The 14397-nt window shown below is 40.0% G+C and overlaps 1 long non-coding RNA gene across 1 annotated transcript in view; it reads right to left on the minus strand.

Annotated features, from left to right (window-relative positions):
• The window catches only part of LOC132379853 (uncharacterized), a 31750-nt gene extending 22601 nt beyond the window's left edge, over positions 1-9149 (minus strand). Inside the window, exon 1 of the long non-coding RNA XR_009507545.1 lies at positions 9083-9149. This is a non-coding gene — a long non-coding RNA (uncharacterized LOC132379853). The remainder of the gene's footprint in view (positions 1-9082) is intronic.
• Between the last annotated feature and the right edge of the window lie 5248 nt (positions 9150-14397).

Raw genomic sequence — 14397 nt, forward strand, 5'->3', positions numbered from 1 at the left:
CAACTGTATCTGAGCTCTAGGTAATGACTTATCAGTACAGTCAAAGACTCCAAAGCATTATTTGTTCAATCTCTTGTATATATGTAGGCATTTCAAATGTCTGCATAAATCAGATAGACCTGTCTAGCATGTTGAATATTATTTATTTTTAATGTTCCGTTCAGAACAAGTTCATTCTTTGGCTAATGGACTTGTGATGTTTCAGTGTCAGTGTTAATGCCTAAAATAAATAAGAAAAGTTTACACATAATTCAATTACTAATGTTCTTTAAGATATCAAACTGGGCAAATCTTTACGCAGTGATGTATTTCAAACTAAATTTAACGCTGACATGTTTCCTTGTATGGAGAAAAAGCTTTAAAATAATACTTAAGTTTTGTTTTGTCTATAACCTGGATACCGACAGCATTCACATTTAGAAAAAAAATGACCCATTTATGAAAATGTAATTAAGCTCAGTAATTAAACTGAGTCCCCAGTCGTCTTGCATTCCATACCACTGGACCCTGACCCTGATCTGTCAGGGACTGTGTGGTGGCTACCCATGGATCAGCCTTCCCACATTAAGCAAAGTCACACATAGGCGTTCTCCATTAAGGGAATCCACCCTAACATTCTGGATTAAGTCCAATGGCAATCAGCGTGTGGAGAAAGGAACAGGATTATGAGGTCTGGAAGCCCCTGGAACTCTTGCTCACACGGTATCAGAATATATGGATCCCGGATTAGCCTCTTCCAACCACCTGAGGACCCAATAATACACAACCTCTGATAGGACATCATATTCAACTCGAGTGATTGTACTATTACTAATTAAACTTAAAACTACAAAGGTTCATGAAGGCACAAGAGAATATTGACTAGTAGTTGAAGGTGCCTCTGCATATTGAGGCTGCATGGCAGGAGACATAAACAACCAACAGGTTATGATGAAGGGGCTCAGCCTGAAATATGTACTCTTTTCCATTGATGCTTCCTGACCTGCCGAGTTCCCCCAGCATTTTGTCTGTGTGTTGTTTGAATTTCCAACATCTGCAGAATTTCTCCTGCATGAGGTTATACTCTTGCATACATTAGCATGAGCGACCATTTTCACTCCGTTGCTATATAGATCAGTCGGCATAATCTACATGAAACCGCCATGAACTCCGAGGAAAAAGTTGGAGAATTTTTCAGACTTTGATTCATCTTTCTGAATTTTCTGAGTTTAATTTCAATTTATTAACTAAAGTTATAAACTCATAATGATACTCCTATTCCAAGCAGCACGATATCCTTACAAGTTAACAAAATCTTGACAATAAGCATGATAGTCAAAGAGTTGTATAGACCTTTGCCCAATTTGTCCATGCTGATCAAGTTGCCCTCTAAACCTTTCTTATCTATGTCTCTGTCTAAATGTCTTTTAAACATTTCAATTATACCTATCACTTCTGTTGGTAACTTGTTTCATATCCACCACACTGTATGTGAAAAACATCTTTTTCAGGTCCCCATTAAATTTCACTTTAAACCTATCCCCTCTAACTTTGGATGCCCATGCTCTGAGAAAAAGACTATTTAACTCATCTATGCACACTCTCATCCCCCTCCCCCACAGAAGTGGATTCTGGTTAATTGGACCATCAATTAATTGGGTCACCTGTTTATTTGGGACAACTCGTAAATAGAGAAAAATAAAATAGTATCAGTTGCATGTGTTTGTGTTATATTATCCATCTGGGCCAACGTTCACCAATTCGAAAAGTAATTTTTTTATGATAATGCCCCCTTGATAATGGGGCCAAGAATACAAATGAATCATTTTCACTACTTCAACAAGTTAGGAAAAACAAAGAATTTGAAGGTATGAATAAACATCTTGAATGTTACAGTGAAAATGAAGATTTAGAGGATGCACTCATATCAAAACACCAAGGTGGGAAATACGAAGATGGGGAAAGTGATAAAGATGAGCTTGGCTACACAGGATGCCAGGAAATTTATTGATGGGTTACAAAACTACTTCGTGCAGGAAGGCATTGACTGCACTATCTGCACCAGGTGTCTGCGCTGACTTTGTTCACTTACAATTGAATCAAAAGAACATGGCGGTGTACACCAGATAAATTCCTCTATCGATAACTATTAGGAACGTATGCACATTTTTATAGTACTGTGTTGTTAGTGTTCTAATTTGTTTTGACTTTCACTTAAGTGCACAATTTGCTGCTCAGTTAAATGGTAGTTTGTCTTTTTTATACCGTTTTTAACTATTTACATTAAACTTTAGATAATTGGGGCAGCTGCTTAATTGGGCCAAAATATATTGGTCCTGATGTACCCCAATTAACCAGAAACCCTCAGAATTTCTTAGGATTCCTTTTTACCTTATCTGTGTAGGTAGGCTATCTGATATCTACTTTCTGCCCTCCTGATTTCTCACTTGAATGTGCTCTTCTTGATATTTCACAAGGCATTCAGTTGATCCTGACATATGCATCCTTTCTTCTGACCAGAGCTTCAATATCTCTTGTCATCCAGGGCTCCCTAATCCTACCAGCATTGCTTTTCATTTTAGCAGGAATACAGTGGCACTGGACTCTCATTATCTTGTGTTTAAATGTGCTCCACCTCTGCACCCTATAATTTAGTATTCCCAGAAAATCATCTTCACTTACAATATTCACCTGCTAAGGTGCCATGGAATCAGAATCAGATTCATTATCACTGATATATGATGTGAAACTTAATTCATTTTTCAGCAGCAGGGATTCAATTCCTGCTGCTGCCTGTAGGATTTTGTACGTTCTCCCTGCGACTGCATGGATTTCTTCTGGATGCTCCAGTTTCCTCCCACAGTCCAAAAATGTACAGATTGGTAAGTTAATTGGTCCTTGTAAATGGTCCTGTGACTAGGGCGGTGATGCTCAAAGGGCTGGAAGGGCCAATTCCATGCAGTATCTCAATAAATAAATATCATAAGTTACAAGAATAAGTAAATACACAGTGCAAAAATGAAAGAATAATGAGGTAGCTCTTTCAGGAGTTCACATGTCCAGGCAGATAGACTGGGAATAAGGTTTACAAAGATTATCAGTTGAATGATTGAATGGGATTTCTGCAGACATTTTTGAAAAGAGATTTAATTGGAAAGGTAATAAATGTGTAAGCAGGGTATCAGATCTAGCAAAGCTGTGAGAGTTTTGAGAGTTGCAAATAAATGTTCATAGGGCACAGTTCGTGATGCAACACTAGAGCAAAAATGAAGGCGGCACTGTGTGAAATTTCACCTTACAAATCATATTCCATCTGGAGTTACCACAGACACTCAGCCCCACAAGGTTCATAGGGTTTAGTAAGAAATCTGTAAGGGTAGGAAGTGACCAGGGAAATCTAGGTAGTACTTAGTGCATTCTCAGGGACACTGGAATGTGTTTGTTGGAGGAGGAGAGAAATGGACAGAACAGTGGCAGCAAATTCTTGGGGATGTCTTTTTGGGCAGTGGAGCTTTAGAAGCTCCCTCTTTTACAACATGTACATCTTAAAGCAGCATGGTAACAAACAATTTTAAAAAGAAATGTCCTTCTCACTCTGTCACTTATTTCTGATGCACTTAGACAACCTAATCTGAGGGTGTTTCTATGTGGCCTAAATGTAATGAACTCCCAATCAATCCAAGATGACCCAGATCAAGTTCCTTTGAGATTGAGTTCTCAGTTCAGAATGGATCTCACTCCTAAAGATGATGGTTGGAGGCAGCTTTAATCAACTTTCCACGAGCCCTTAGTAATGGGTTTGAGGTCTGATGGAAATGCTCCAAAGAAATCCTATTTGAAAAATAATTGCATGGAATTACCTTGTCAAGCCTTTAGAGATTTTATCCAGTTATTGGGTCATATATTTCCTCAATGACATAGAAGTGCAAAGATCCGTCAAAATATGGCGCAAATTGAGACGTAACAATTTATATTGGTTTCTGCAAGGGTGAGATGGAGGAAGGCACTGCTTGAATGTACATAGTGTCAAGATGTTGCAACGAACAAGGCAAACCCAAGCGCAGGACACAGTCACAGAGGTTGCATTAGAATGCAGATGTAGGCATGAGCGTTGACTGGCAAACAGACAGGCGAGACTGCAGGAAGGCAGGAGACAGGCAGAACTGTTCTTGAAATGGAGTATAGAAAGGGAAGCAGCAGATAAAACTTTTCTTAGCATGGAGAGACGGAGTTACACAGGTAAACCTCGGTGCTGAAGTAAAACTTAAAAGACTTATCTTGATGCAGAGATTGAGTTTCACGGGTAAACCTCGGACCTGGAATAAAACTTAGAAAACTATCTTGACATGAAGAGATTGAGTTTCACAGGTAATTTTTGGTACTGAAGCAAAACTTAGAAGACACAGTCCTAAGCGGCCGGAAAACATTAATTACCACACTGGCAGAACCAACAATCTGGCAACTAGTGGTTGCAAAGCCAGGGTTTTTATGCTACAGGTCTTGATGAAAACAAGGTATGCCACCATCAAAGGAAATTAGGAGAAAATGGAGAATTAATGGTCGGTACTATGACACAAGAGTGTCAATTGGATAGAACAGCAAAGCACCACAGATGCCACACACACAATATTTTGCAGGGACTCAGTGGGTCTGGCAGCATCTATGAAGGGGAATAAACAGTCAATGCTTCAGGCTGACAGCTGACATCAGGACACATTACCACAGATGCTACAATTCTACAAAGAAAAACAGAAAATGCCAGGAATACTCAGCTGAGCAGACAGTAGACTCAGTCCGGTTGACTCAATCCAGGTGAAAGTTCTCAACCCAAAATATCAACTGCCGTTTCCCTCCATTAATTCAGAGTTCTCCTACCACTTTAATTTAGATGGCCTTCTTTAGTTGAAAGTTTCAGCAGATGTTAGTAGAGTGAGCACAAGATCAATAAGAAATATATGTGCAATGCTCTCAGCTAAATCAACTGAGGGCTCTTGTCTTCTTGAACAGAATCAGACAACAGTTTCCAATAGGGACAAGGCCTCAGCACGTGGTGCATTGATCGAAAGCTGACACAACCCGATAAACCACACCAAGTTCAGGAAATGAAGGGTGTCAGTGGGTTACATTCCTCGCAAAAGAATCCACTGGCAATGTGCTCCAACATTCACCTCCACAAGCCTATAACCAGTGTTACACAAAGATAGGTAATGAGAAAAATGTAAACAGCTACAAAATTATTGACATTAACTTTGATACTTGAAAGTTGATGTCCTAAATATCAAAAATATGCAAAGAATTGCCATGTTTAGCAAATAGAGGATGTTAATTGTTTCCACTAACCAAACATGCTTTTCGCTTTTTGAGATTGAGTGATTGGAAATACTCAATGCAATGTTCTTGTTTAGTCCTCAAGTAAATGATCAGAACAATTTAAGTCAATTCCAAACCTGAATAATACTCCATTATCATCATCTGTCTACTATTCCCTTGGGGAATTATTAGTTGTTTTCCATGCTAGTAACATGACAGTGCCAGCTAGTTTGAATCACCAAGACACAAAAACAGAAATATTATGTAACACAACCATTTTGTGATAAAATGTTGTAGTTCATCTTGGGAGGCAAAGCTTTTACTGAGCCATTTCCAGATCTTACTGAATAAATTTGCACAGGTTTGCTTTGGGCTAATTGGATGCTGAGACTCAATGCCTTGAACAATCCAAACTCTCACCTATTCCTCTGCAAAATAAAAACAAGGCCTCACACGCAGGAGCCAATATTTTTGGAAATCTGAGGTTGTGTTGCCTATAATTTATCCTCTCCCTTGACATGAACGCACAGAAAATCATGGGCAGAACATTGCAATTTTACAACAATTACCTGCTATGTGTGAGGCCCTGCTAGTGGCTGTGGTCTGGGAAATTTCTGCCAGGTGTCATAAATTTATACCTCAAATTGTTCAACACGCAAAACACGTCCCCTTTGGGTTATCACATGAAAAAATAGATTTCTTATCTTGTAAATTGCTTGGCCCCTGCATGTTAAATCTGACCTATTCACCACAGCTTGCAGTCCTTCTGGTAACAAGTTAGGACTGACTTAGGAAAGAAATTATCTGGTATGTTAAAGATATTTCAGGCATTAAATCAAGCAGCTAATCTGTGTATTACAATATGTTTGAAAATTTTAGTTCCTTATTTAAAAGTGTTTTTTTTTCAGTCCAGAAAAAAACTGGCCCTATCCCAGATTTAGTTAAAGTAAATTCACTGCTTAATATTTGTATTAGGGCTCAGAATTCTATTGCCCATTTTTAATAATTATTCAAACCTCTTAACACTTCTTACCCTCTATGTTATAATCCAAACCCTGATACTAATTCAAATATCAACACTTTCCACATTATTTTTGTTTTATCCTTTTTATAAGTGTGCGGGCCTTTTACTAATGAAGTATTGCTGATCTTAAATAGAGGACTTCGTGCATTTGTTTAAAATCCCCACCCCACCAGTCCCTAACTGCTTGGGGAAACATTAAAATCAGTGCTTAGTGTGAAGTGAGCCCGACCCAATGTTAGCCAACACTAGGCAGCAGGAGGCAATAGATATAACCAACACTGTCATCTAAGTGACTGTGAATCTGTAAATAATATATTTTGGAGGAGCTCAACTTTCTTTAGATTCTTCTAACAAATTGTAGAAAATAGCTCCCTGAAATGTTTCAATGGGAGTAATCCAATGAAATTTCTGGATATTTTTGCATAAAGTACAGTTACTTCATTCTACAGACCCTTTTCTCTCAATTCTGTGAAAGATTTACATGCAGTGTAATGGCACAGATGGGGAAGTTCCAACTAGATAACTGTTGGATGCAACTGCACAGCCCAGAACTACTTGCCGTTCAGCTCAACTGACCGATCTCACTGAGAAGGTCAACATGAGATACCTTCTGTGGGCTGTTAGATGTAGGATAGTCATCATTGATGATGTTTAAGTGAGATATGTCTATCCATGGCCTCTTCTATTGTCAAAATAAAAGCAGGATCTCCCAGTGGCCACACATTTTAATTCCACGTCTCATTCCCATTCTGATACGTCTATCCATGGCCTCCTCTATTGTCAAAATGAATCCAAACTCAAGTTGGAGGAACAACACCTTATATCCCGGCTGGGTATCCTCCAACCTGATGGCATGAACATTGACTTCTCTAACTTCCGTTAATGCCCCTCCTCCCCTTCTTACCCCATCCCTGACATATTTAGTTGTTTGCCTGATCTCCATCTCCCTCTGGTGCTCCCCCCCACCCCCCCCTATTTTCTTTCTCCCTAGGCCTCCCGTCCCATGATCCTTTCCCTCGTCCAGCTCTGTATCACTTTCGCCAATCACCTTTCCAGCCCTTAGCTTCATCCCACCCCCTCCGGTCTTCACCTATCATTTTGTATTTCCCCCTCCCCCCACTACTTTCAAATCTCTTACTATCTTTCCTTTCAGTTAGTCCTGACAAAGGGTCTCGGCCCGAAACGTCGACAATGCTTCTCTCTATAGATGCTGCCTGGCCTGCTGTGTTCCACCAGCATTTTGTGTGTGTTGATGTTTAAGTGAGATATGCTTTTAATGATAAACACAAAATTGCTAGAACAGGACACAGCTGTGATTGACAGCTTATCTAGGAGAATGAAAACTCTTATCTCAAATCTTCACTGACTTGTGACAATGTCCACTCACAGGAAAGACTTCAGGAGTAAACCCCGAGGAAAAATCTGGAGGTGGAGTCCCTAAGGCATCAGTTCAGCATTGACTGGCGACTCCTGCGATGCAACTGCCATTTTGTGGTGAACTACATATACCTGTCTGGACACCCCCCCTGCTGACTGCTCCTGTGGCCCCTCCCACTGACTGTGGCTCCTCCCACAGACCCCGGTATAAAGGCGATTGAGGCCTGAGCCCGGCCCTCAGTCTCCAGAATGTAGTATGGTGGCCACCTACTGCTTGTTCTTTCTTCCAGTCAATAAAAGCCGATACCTCACGTCTCAGAGAGAGTTATTGATGGTGCATCACATTTCTTTGGATTTATCAGCTGAGTGGAGAGAGGGAGCCTGCTGCATGGGCAACGGCGTGCTCCCCATATTGTACTGCCCCGGCATGCGTTTCACAGACAGCCGGGACGCAACATTGATAGTCAACCATGACCAATGGTGGGCCTCACAGTGCACTCCACATCACCCTAAGAAAGTTATTTACAGATATCATTTGTGGATGTAGTTTTAGAAGATAGAGTACTGCAAAAAATTCTTAGAGAGGGAGAGAGAGAGAGACACACACACACACACACACAGTGCCTAAGGATATTGGGAATGGCAAGGGTGGAGCGCCAAAGAACAGGTGGCAGAGTAGGAACACCATTGACAAGGGATGGCCTGGGTTCAGACACACCCTGAGACAGAAGGCAAGGTCATTTGATTCCAAACGACTGGTTTATTGATCAATACAGAATGTCTATCTGGTACTTCCTGCTCCTTTCCCTCTCCCATCCCCATTTTGCAACTATGATTCCCCTCTCCCTGCCTCTTTTTCACTCTCAGTACACAGAAGAGACCCATATCAGAATCAGATTTATCATCACTCACATACATCATGAAATGTGCATTTTTATTGTGGCAGCAGTACAGTGCAATACATAAAATTACTACAGTACTGTGCAAAAGCCTTGGGCATCCGAGCTATATATATGCCCAAGACTTTTGCACAGTACCGTATTTTCAATTTTGCCTAATCAGTAATACCAGTAGTCTGCTTGGAGCACTTTGAAAATGGAACCAATGAAGCAGTTAATGTCCAATAAGGAATTCCAGGGCATTATTTAAAAAACATAGTCAAAAGTAAATGTCAAACATACTATAGATGTCTGCCAATCAGACTGAGAATTTCTAAAAGCTTGCAAAGAGTTGATTTTTAGTTTAACCTTTATCAAGCCAAACAATGGAAAGTAAAGACACCAGATTCAAAGAAATGTGAGAATGTTAAAGGATTTTCATGAAAGCTGTAATGCTAATCTCCTGCCTTACAAGGAGAATCCGATAGCAGCTGGTGGAATGTAAATCTGCTACCTGTATGAAGAGGTTTCTTCCAGTGAGTGGGATTTCCATTGTCCATCCCTAGTGACGGAGAGTTCACTGTGCTTCCAATATCACATTTACAGCGATTATCCATGCAGAGCATTCATGGTGAATGTGCGATCAGATATAGACTCTGTTCAAATCCCTTTATTACCCGAACATAAAGAATACAAATATTCTTACTAAACCTAGTCACAGTAAAAAAAAGAAAGATTTGTGAAGACAAAGTGATTAAGAATGCGATAGGCAAATTCAGGGCAGGCAAATGGAAGAGAAAGTCACGTTCAATTAAAGTGCTTTAATCTCTTTGTGCTGGTGCAGGACTGGTAGGTTGAGGCAGGTGGGGTGAGGTGTTGTGTAATTGACCTTATGTTTGTTTCCATTTAAAGGAATATTCCCACCTGGAGTTTCAGATAAACTAAAAAGGATTTAGCACAAACATTAATTGAGCCTGCCAAGTACCCCACAGATTCTTTCACCTTTTTTGGCTAAAGAAATATTTTCCCAGCTAAATCAAGTGTAGATTGCACTGATAGTGATTCCCACCTGAGATTGTCTTTGACAAAATCAACATGTGTAAATGCATCAATGCCTTGAAGTAATCCACTGCCACCTAATTTTCCCAGTGATTTTCTGTTTTCTGGGTCACAAGTAACAAAGATTAATTATATTATCCTTGAGTAAAAACTGAAAATAATATTCAATAATGTTTACAGTCAGTCTATGTTTGTAAACTAATCTTATATATATTTATTTTATATATAAACGTATATTGTGTTCTTTATGCTTATTGTGTTTATTTTAATGCTACATCAGATTTGGGGTAACAATCGTTCCACTCTTCTTTACACATGTGTACTGAAGAATGACATTAAGCAATATTGAATCTCAAACATGAAATTTATGCAGATGATGGAGCAACACACACAAAATGCTGGTGGAACTCAGCAGGTCAGGCGTATCTATGGAAATAAATAAGCAGTTGATGTTTCAGGCTGGGACCCTTCCTCAGGGCTGGTGAGGAAGGAGGACAAGAATCTCGAATCTAATAATGAAATGCCACAGCTTTTATGGATAGTTGAGGTCATTAGTAATTCACACAGTAACTTGTTACCAGGGTTTTTAAATATAAAAATCAAGGCTAGAAATGTAACTACTCTTGTGTGAATCCAGATAGTAACAGAGTTGCCACATGCCTCCTTTTTGTTTCAAACAGGCATTTTAACCATAAAAGAGTTCCAGAATTTATTATCGCGTGTTGTGTTCCTGATCATTGAATAATGACAGAAAACTATTTTATCTTTTGTTTCTTTATTTCTGCCCATCAAACCTCTTTGAAATAAAATTAAGATGTAAAATCACACTGTTAGATTAATGCTAAGTGCCACTTCTTTAAAACAACAGCTCTTTTCAAGCCTAATCCATTCCGTTGAGCAACCAGCTGATTTGTAACTGTATACTCACCAGCATGAATGGAAACCTTGCAGGGTTACTCGTGTGGTTAGACAACTTGATTTTGAAGCTTCTCTGCAGAAAGGCTGTGGATGCATAATTCAGCATAATATTTAGCTCAACTGGCTTATCTCACTGAGAAAGCCAACATGAGGTATGTGGGCTGAGTTAGAGACAGCCATAAAATAAGCACAAGCGCCTCTGTTACCGCTTTTGTACATTACGAAGTGGTTGTGTACATTATACTGTTAATTATTTGCCTTTTGGGCTATTTATGGGAAATTTTGGAAAGTCATAGTCATAGAGTACAGTTTAGAAACTGGCCATTCAACCCATCTAGTCAGTGCCGAACAATTATTCTGCCTACTCCCATTGATTGCACCTGGGACATATCTGTCCACATCCCACATGCTGTCCAAGTTTCCTTTACATATTGAAATTGAACCAATACTTCAACTGGCAGCTGGTTCCACACTCTCACCAGAGTCTGAGTGAAGAGCTTCACCCTCATATTCCTCTTAAACTTTTCACCCTTCAACCTTAACCCATGATCCCTAGTTCTAGCCTCACCCAACCAACCTCAATGAAAAAAGTCTGCTTGCATTTACCCTATCTACTACTTATTCTCATAATTTTGTATACCTCTATCAAATCTTCCCGAATTCTCCTATGGTCCAGGGGAAAAATAGCTGTAATCTATTCAACCTTTCATTATAACTCAGGTCCTCAAGTCTTAGCAACATCCTTGTAGATTTTTTTTAATTATGCGAAGGAAATGAGATTTTTCTTGTTCCACTATTAATTTTATCTATGATGTCAGTGAGAAAGGAACTGTGGATTGCAAGAAACTTCCATCAATACTATAAAAATTAATTGATTTTGTCCCTTTAGAACAGAGATAAGGAGGAATTTCTTTAGCTAAAGGGTTGTGAATCTGTGGAATTCATTACCATAGATAGCTGTGGAGGTCAAGTTATTGGACATATTTAAAGTGGAGGTTGATAGGTTTTTGTTTAGTAAGAGTGTCAAAGGTTACTGGGAGAATACATGGGAATGGGGTTGAGAGGGATTATAAATCAGCCATGATGGAATGGCGGAACAGGCGTGATGACCCAAAAGGCCTATTTCTTGTCTCGTGTTATAATCTAAAATATTGAACTTGTCAGATGCAAGATTGGCACATAAATTCTGTGCAGATAATTTAACAATTTTCAATAGGTCTTTCTCCTTCTTCTTCAGCTATCCTTTCCAATGGAGAATGTCTTACTTCCACTGAAGCAAGACAGTTTACCTCAGACGGTTGAAGAAATTTGGTACGGGCCCCCAAATCCTTTCTATAGGGGCACAATTGAGAGCATCCTGACTGGCTGCATCACTGCCTGGTACGGGAACTGTACTTCCTTCAATCGCAGGACTCTACAGAGAGTGGTGCGGATAACCCAGCACATCTATAGATGAGAACTTCCTACTATTCAGGAAATTCACAAAGATGTGTGTGTAAAAAGGGCCCGAAGAATCACTGGGGACCCAAGTCACCCCAACCACAAACTGTTCCAGCTGCTACCATCCAGGAAACAGTACCGCAGCATAAAAGCCAGGACCAACAGGCTCTGGGACAGCTTCTCCCACCAGGCCTTCAAACTGCTTAATTCATGCTGACACAACTGTATTTCTACTTTCTACTGACTATCCTGTTGTACATACTAGCTGTTATAAATGACTATAGATTGCATATTGCACATTTACGCAGAGACATAAGATTTTTACTCCTCATGTATATGAAGGATTTAAGTAATAAAGTCAATTCAATTCAATTGTAATTCAAGTTCAGTTGCATTGTGAGATGACTGATGAGGCCAATATGGAAATCACGGATTCTTTCAGAAAAGAAACAGCTTATGCCAGTTTCAGAGGTGGACAAGTAGACTATGTAGTGTCTTCCTCCTGCAGTTTATGCTGAGTGCTCCTGATACATCGACTCAAGGTGACTGATTCTTCACCTGTGGGAGGAGCCAGGAAAGATAGCACCAGTGGTTTTTGCAGATGCAGCCAATTTTTTCCAGTTTGCCCTCAAAACAAATTTTTCTCCTCTTCTGTCATTTTTTTTTCTTTCCAAGGTTGTTGGGGTTGTGTCGGAATCCCTGATCTACTGTCCAATCTATGGCTGTTTGTAAATAGTGGGGTTTTGGACCTGCAGTGGTGCCTGGCACTTGGCTATCTCTAGGAATGGCCTGGAAGATTTGTGCCCTATAGATGAGCTGGTTCCTTGCTGATTTTGCCAACTGAAGGGTCGTGGGAGACTGAAACGTCGAGACAGCCGGCATGTGTACTGCTTTTGGAGGGAGGCCTCTGTGCTCGAACGATCCCACTCTCTTTCTTTCTCTCTCTCTCTCTCTTTTGATGGATGGTGAGAGCCAATTGGTCCCTGAGGCAGAAGCAACACAGAAGATTGTAATGTCAGAATGGCGATTTGCTAGTCACCACTCTTGCTATTGCAGGGGTGACCTCTCTCTCCCTTAAAGGAGGGAAAGAGCCCATCTGAGATACTGATGTGTTGGATTATGGACTATAATTTTTGATGGACTCTAGATCAAGGTCTCTTTGGGGTTTTTTTTTTGCTGTTGCTTGCATTGTGGAAAAGTGGTGGGGGTGTTGCTTCTGATGGTTTAAGTGGAAGGAGGAGAGGGGGAGGGCCAAAGCTTCTGCTGCTGCTTGTGTGTTGGAGGGGGAGGGGCTTTGGGGGTTCCAATGTTTCTATCGTTCATTCGATGGGGTTTCATACTTCATGGATGTCTCTGTCAAGAGTAAGAATTTCAGGTTGTATACTGTAAACATTCTCCATTTGAACCATTTGATTTGAGTGGCCATGGGTCCAAGATTACCAAAAGCAGGCAAGGAAGCAGCCATGAAGGAGCACCAGCACGAGCACCACCAGGCTCAAAAACAGTTACTTTCCCCAAGCAGTAGGCCTGATCAACACCTCCACCTACTAACTCCACCACTACTTTACTATTTTGTGTTAGTTAGCTTATGCACAGACACTCCTGTGTCTAGCGTCAGTTTATGGACATACAATCAGTCTATGTATATAAACTACCTTATTGTGTTTATTTTTATTACTGTGTTTTTTAGCTTACTTTTGTGTACATCGGACCTAGAATAACAATTATTTTGTTATCCTTTAAACTTATGTACTGGAAATTACATTAAACATTCTTGAATTCTGAATAAGTGACCAAGAAATATAAACTCAATGGCCATTTTATTAGGTACACCAGTACACCTGCTCATTACTGCAAATATCTAACCAGCCAATAATATGGAAGCAAATGAATGCATCAAATCATGCAGACATGGTCAAGACGTTCTGTTGTTATACAGATCAAACATCAGAATGGGGAATAAGTGTCATCTAAGTGACTGGAATGATTGTTGGAGCCATATGGGATGGTTTGTATCTCAGAAATTGCTAATCTCCTGGCATTTTCACACAACAATCTTTATTGTTTAGAGAGAAGGGTGCAATGGGCACAAAGAGGCCAAAGAAGAATGGACAGTCTGGTTCAAATTGATATGGAGGCAACAGTAACTCAAATAACTGCATTACATCATTGCTGTGCAGAAGAGCATCTTTGAATGCACTTGTTGAACCTTGAAGTGGACTTGCTACAGCAGCAGAAGACTAATGGAGGCACCTAATAAAATGGCCACTAAATGCATGTCAAGAAAATATTTTGTCTTCTGCTTCTCTGTGGTAATAAGATCATAAGACATAGGAGCAGAATTAAGCCATTCAGCCCACTGAATCTACTTTGCCATTTCATCACGGCTGAACTGGATCCCACTCAACACCA

This window comes from Hypanus sabinus, chromosome 23, assembly GCF_030144855.1.
Source record: "Hypanus sabinus isolate sHypSab1 chromosome 23, sHypSab1.hap1, whole genome shotgun sequence".
NCBI lineage: Eukaryota > Metazoa > Chordata > Chondrichthyes > Myliobatiformes > Dasyatidae > Hypanus > Hypanus sabinus.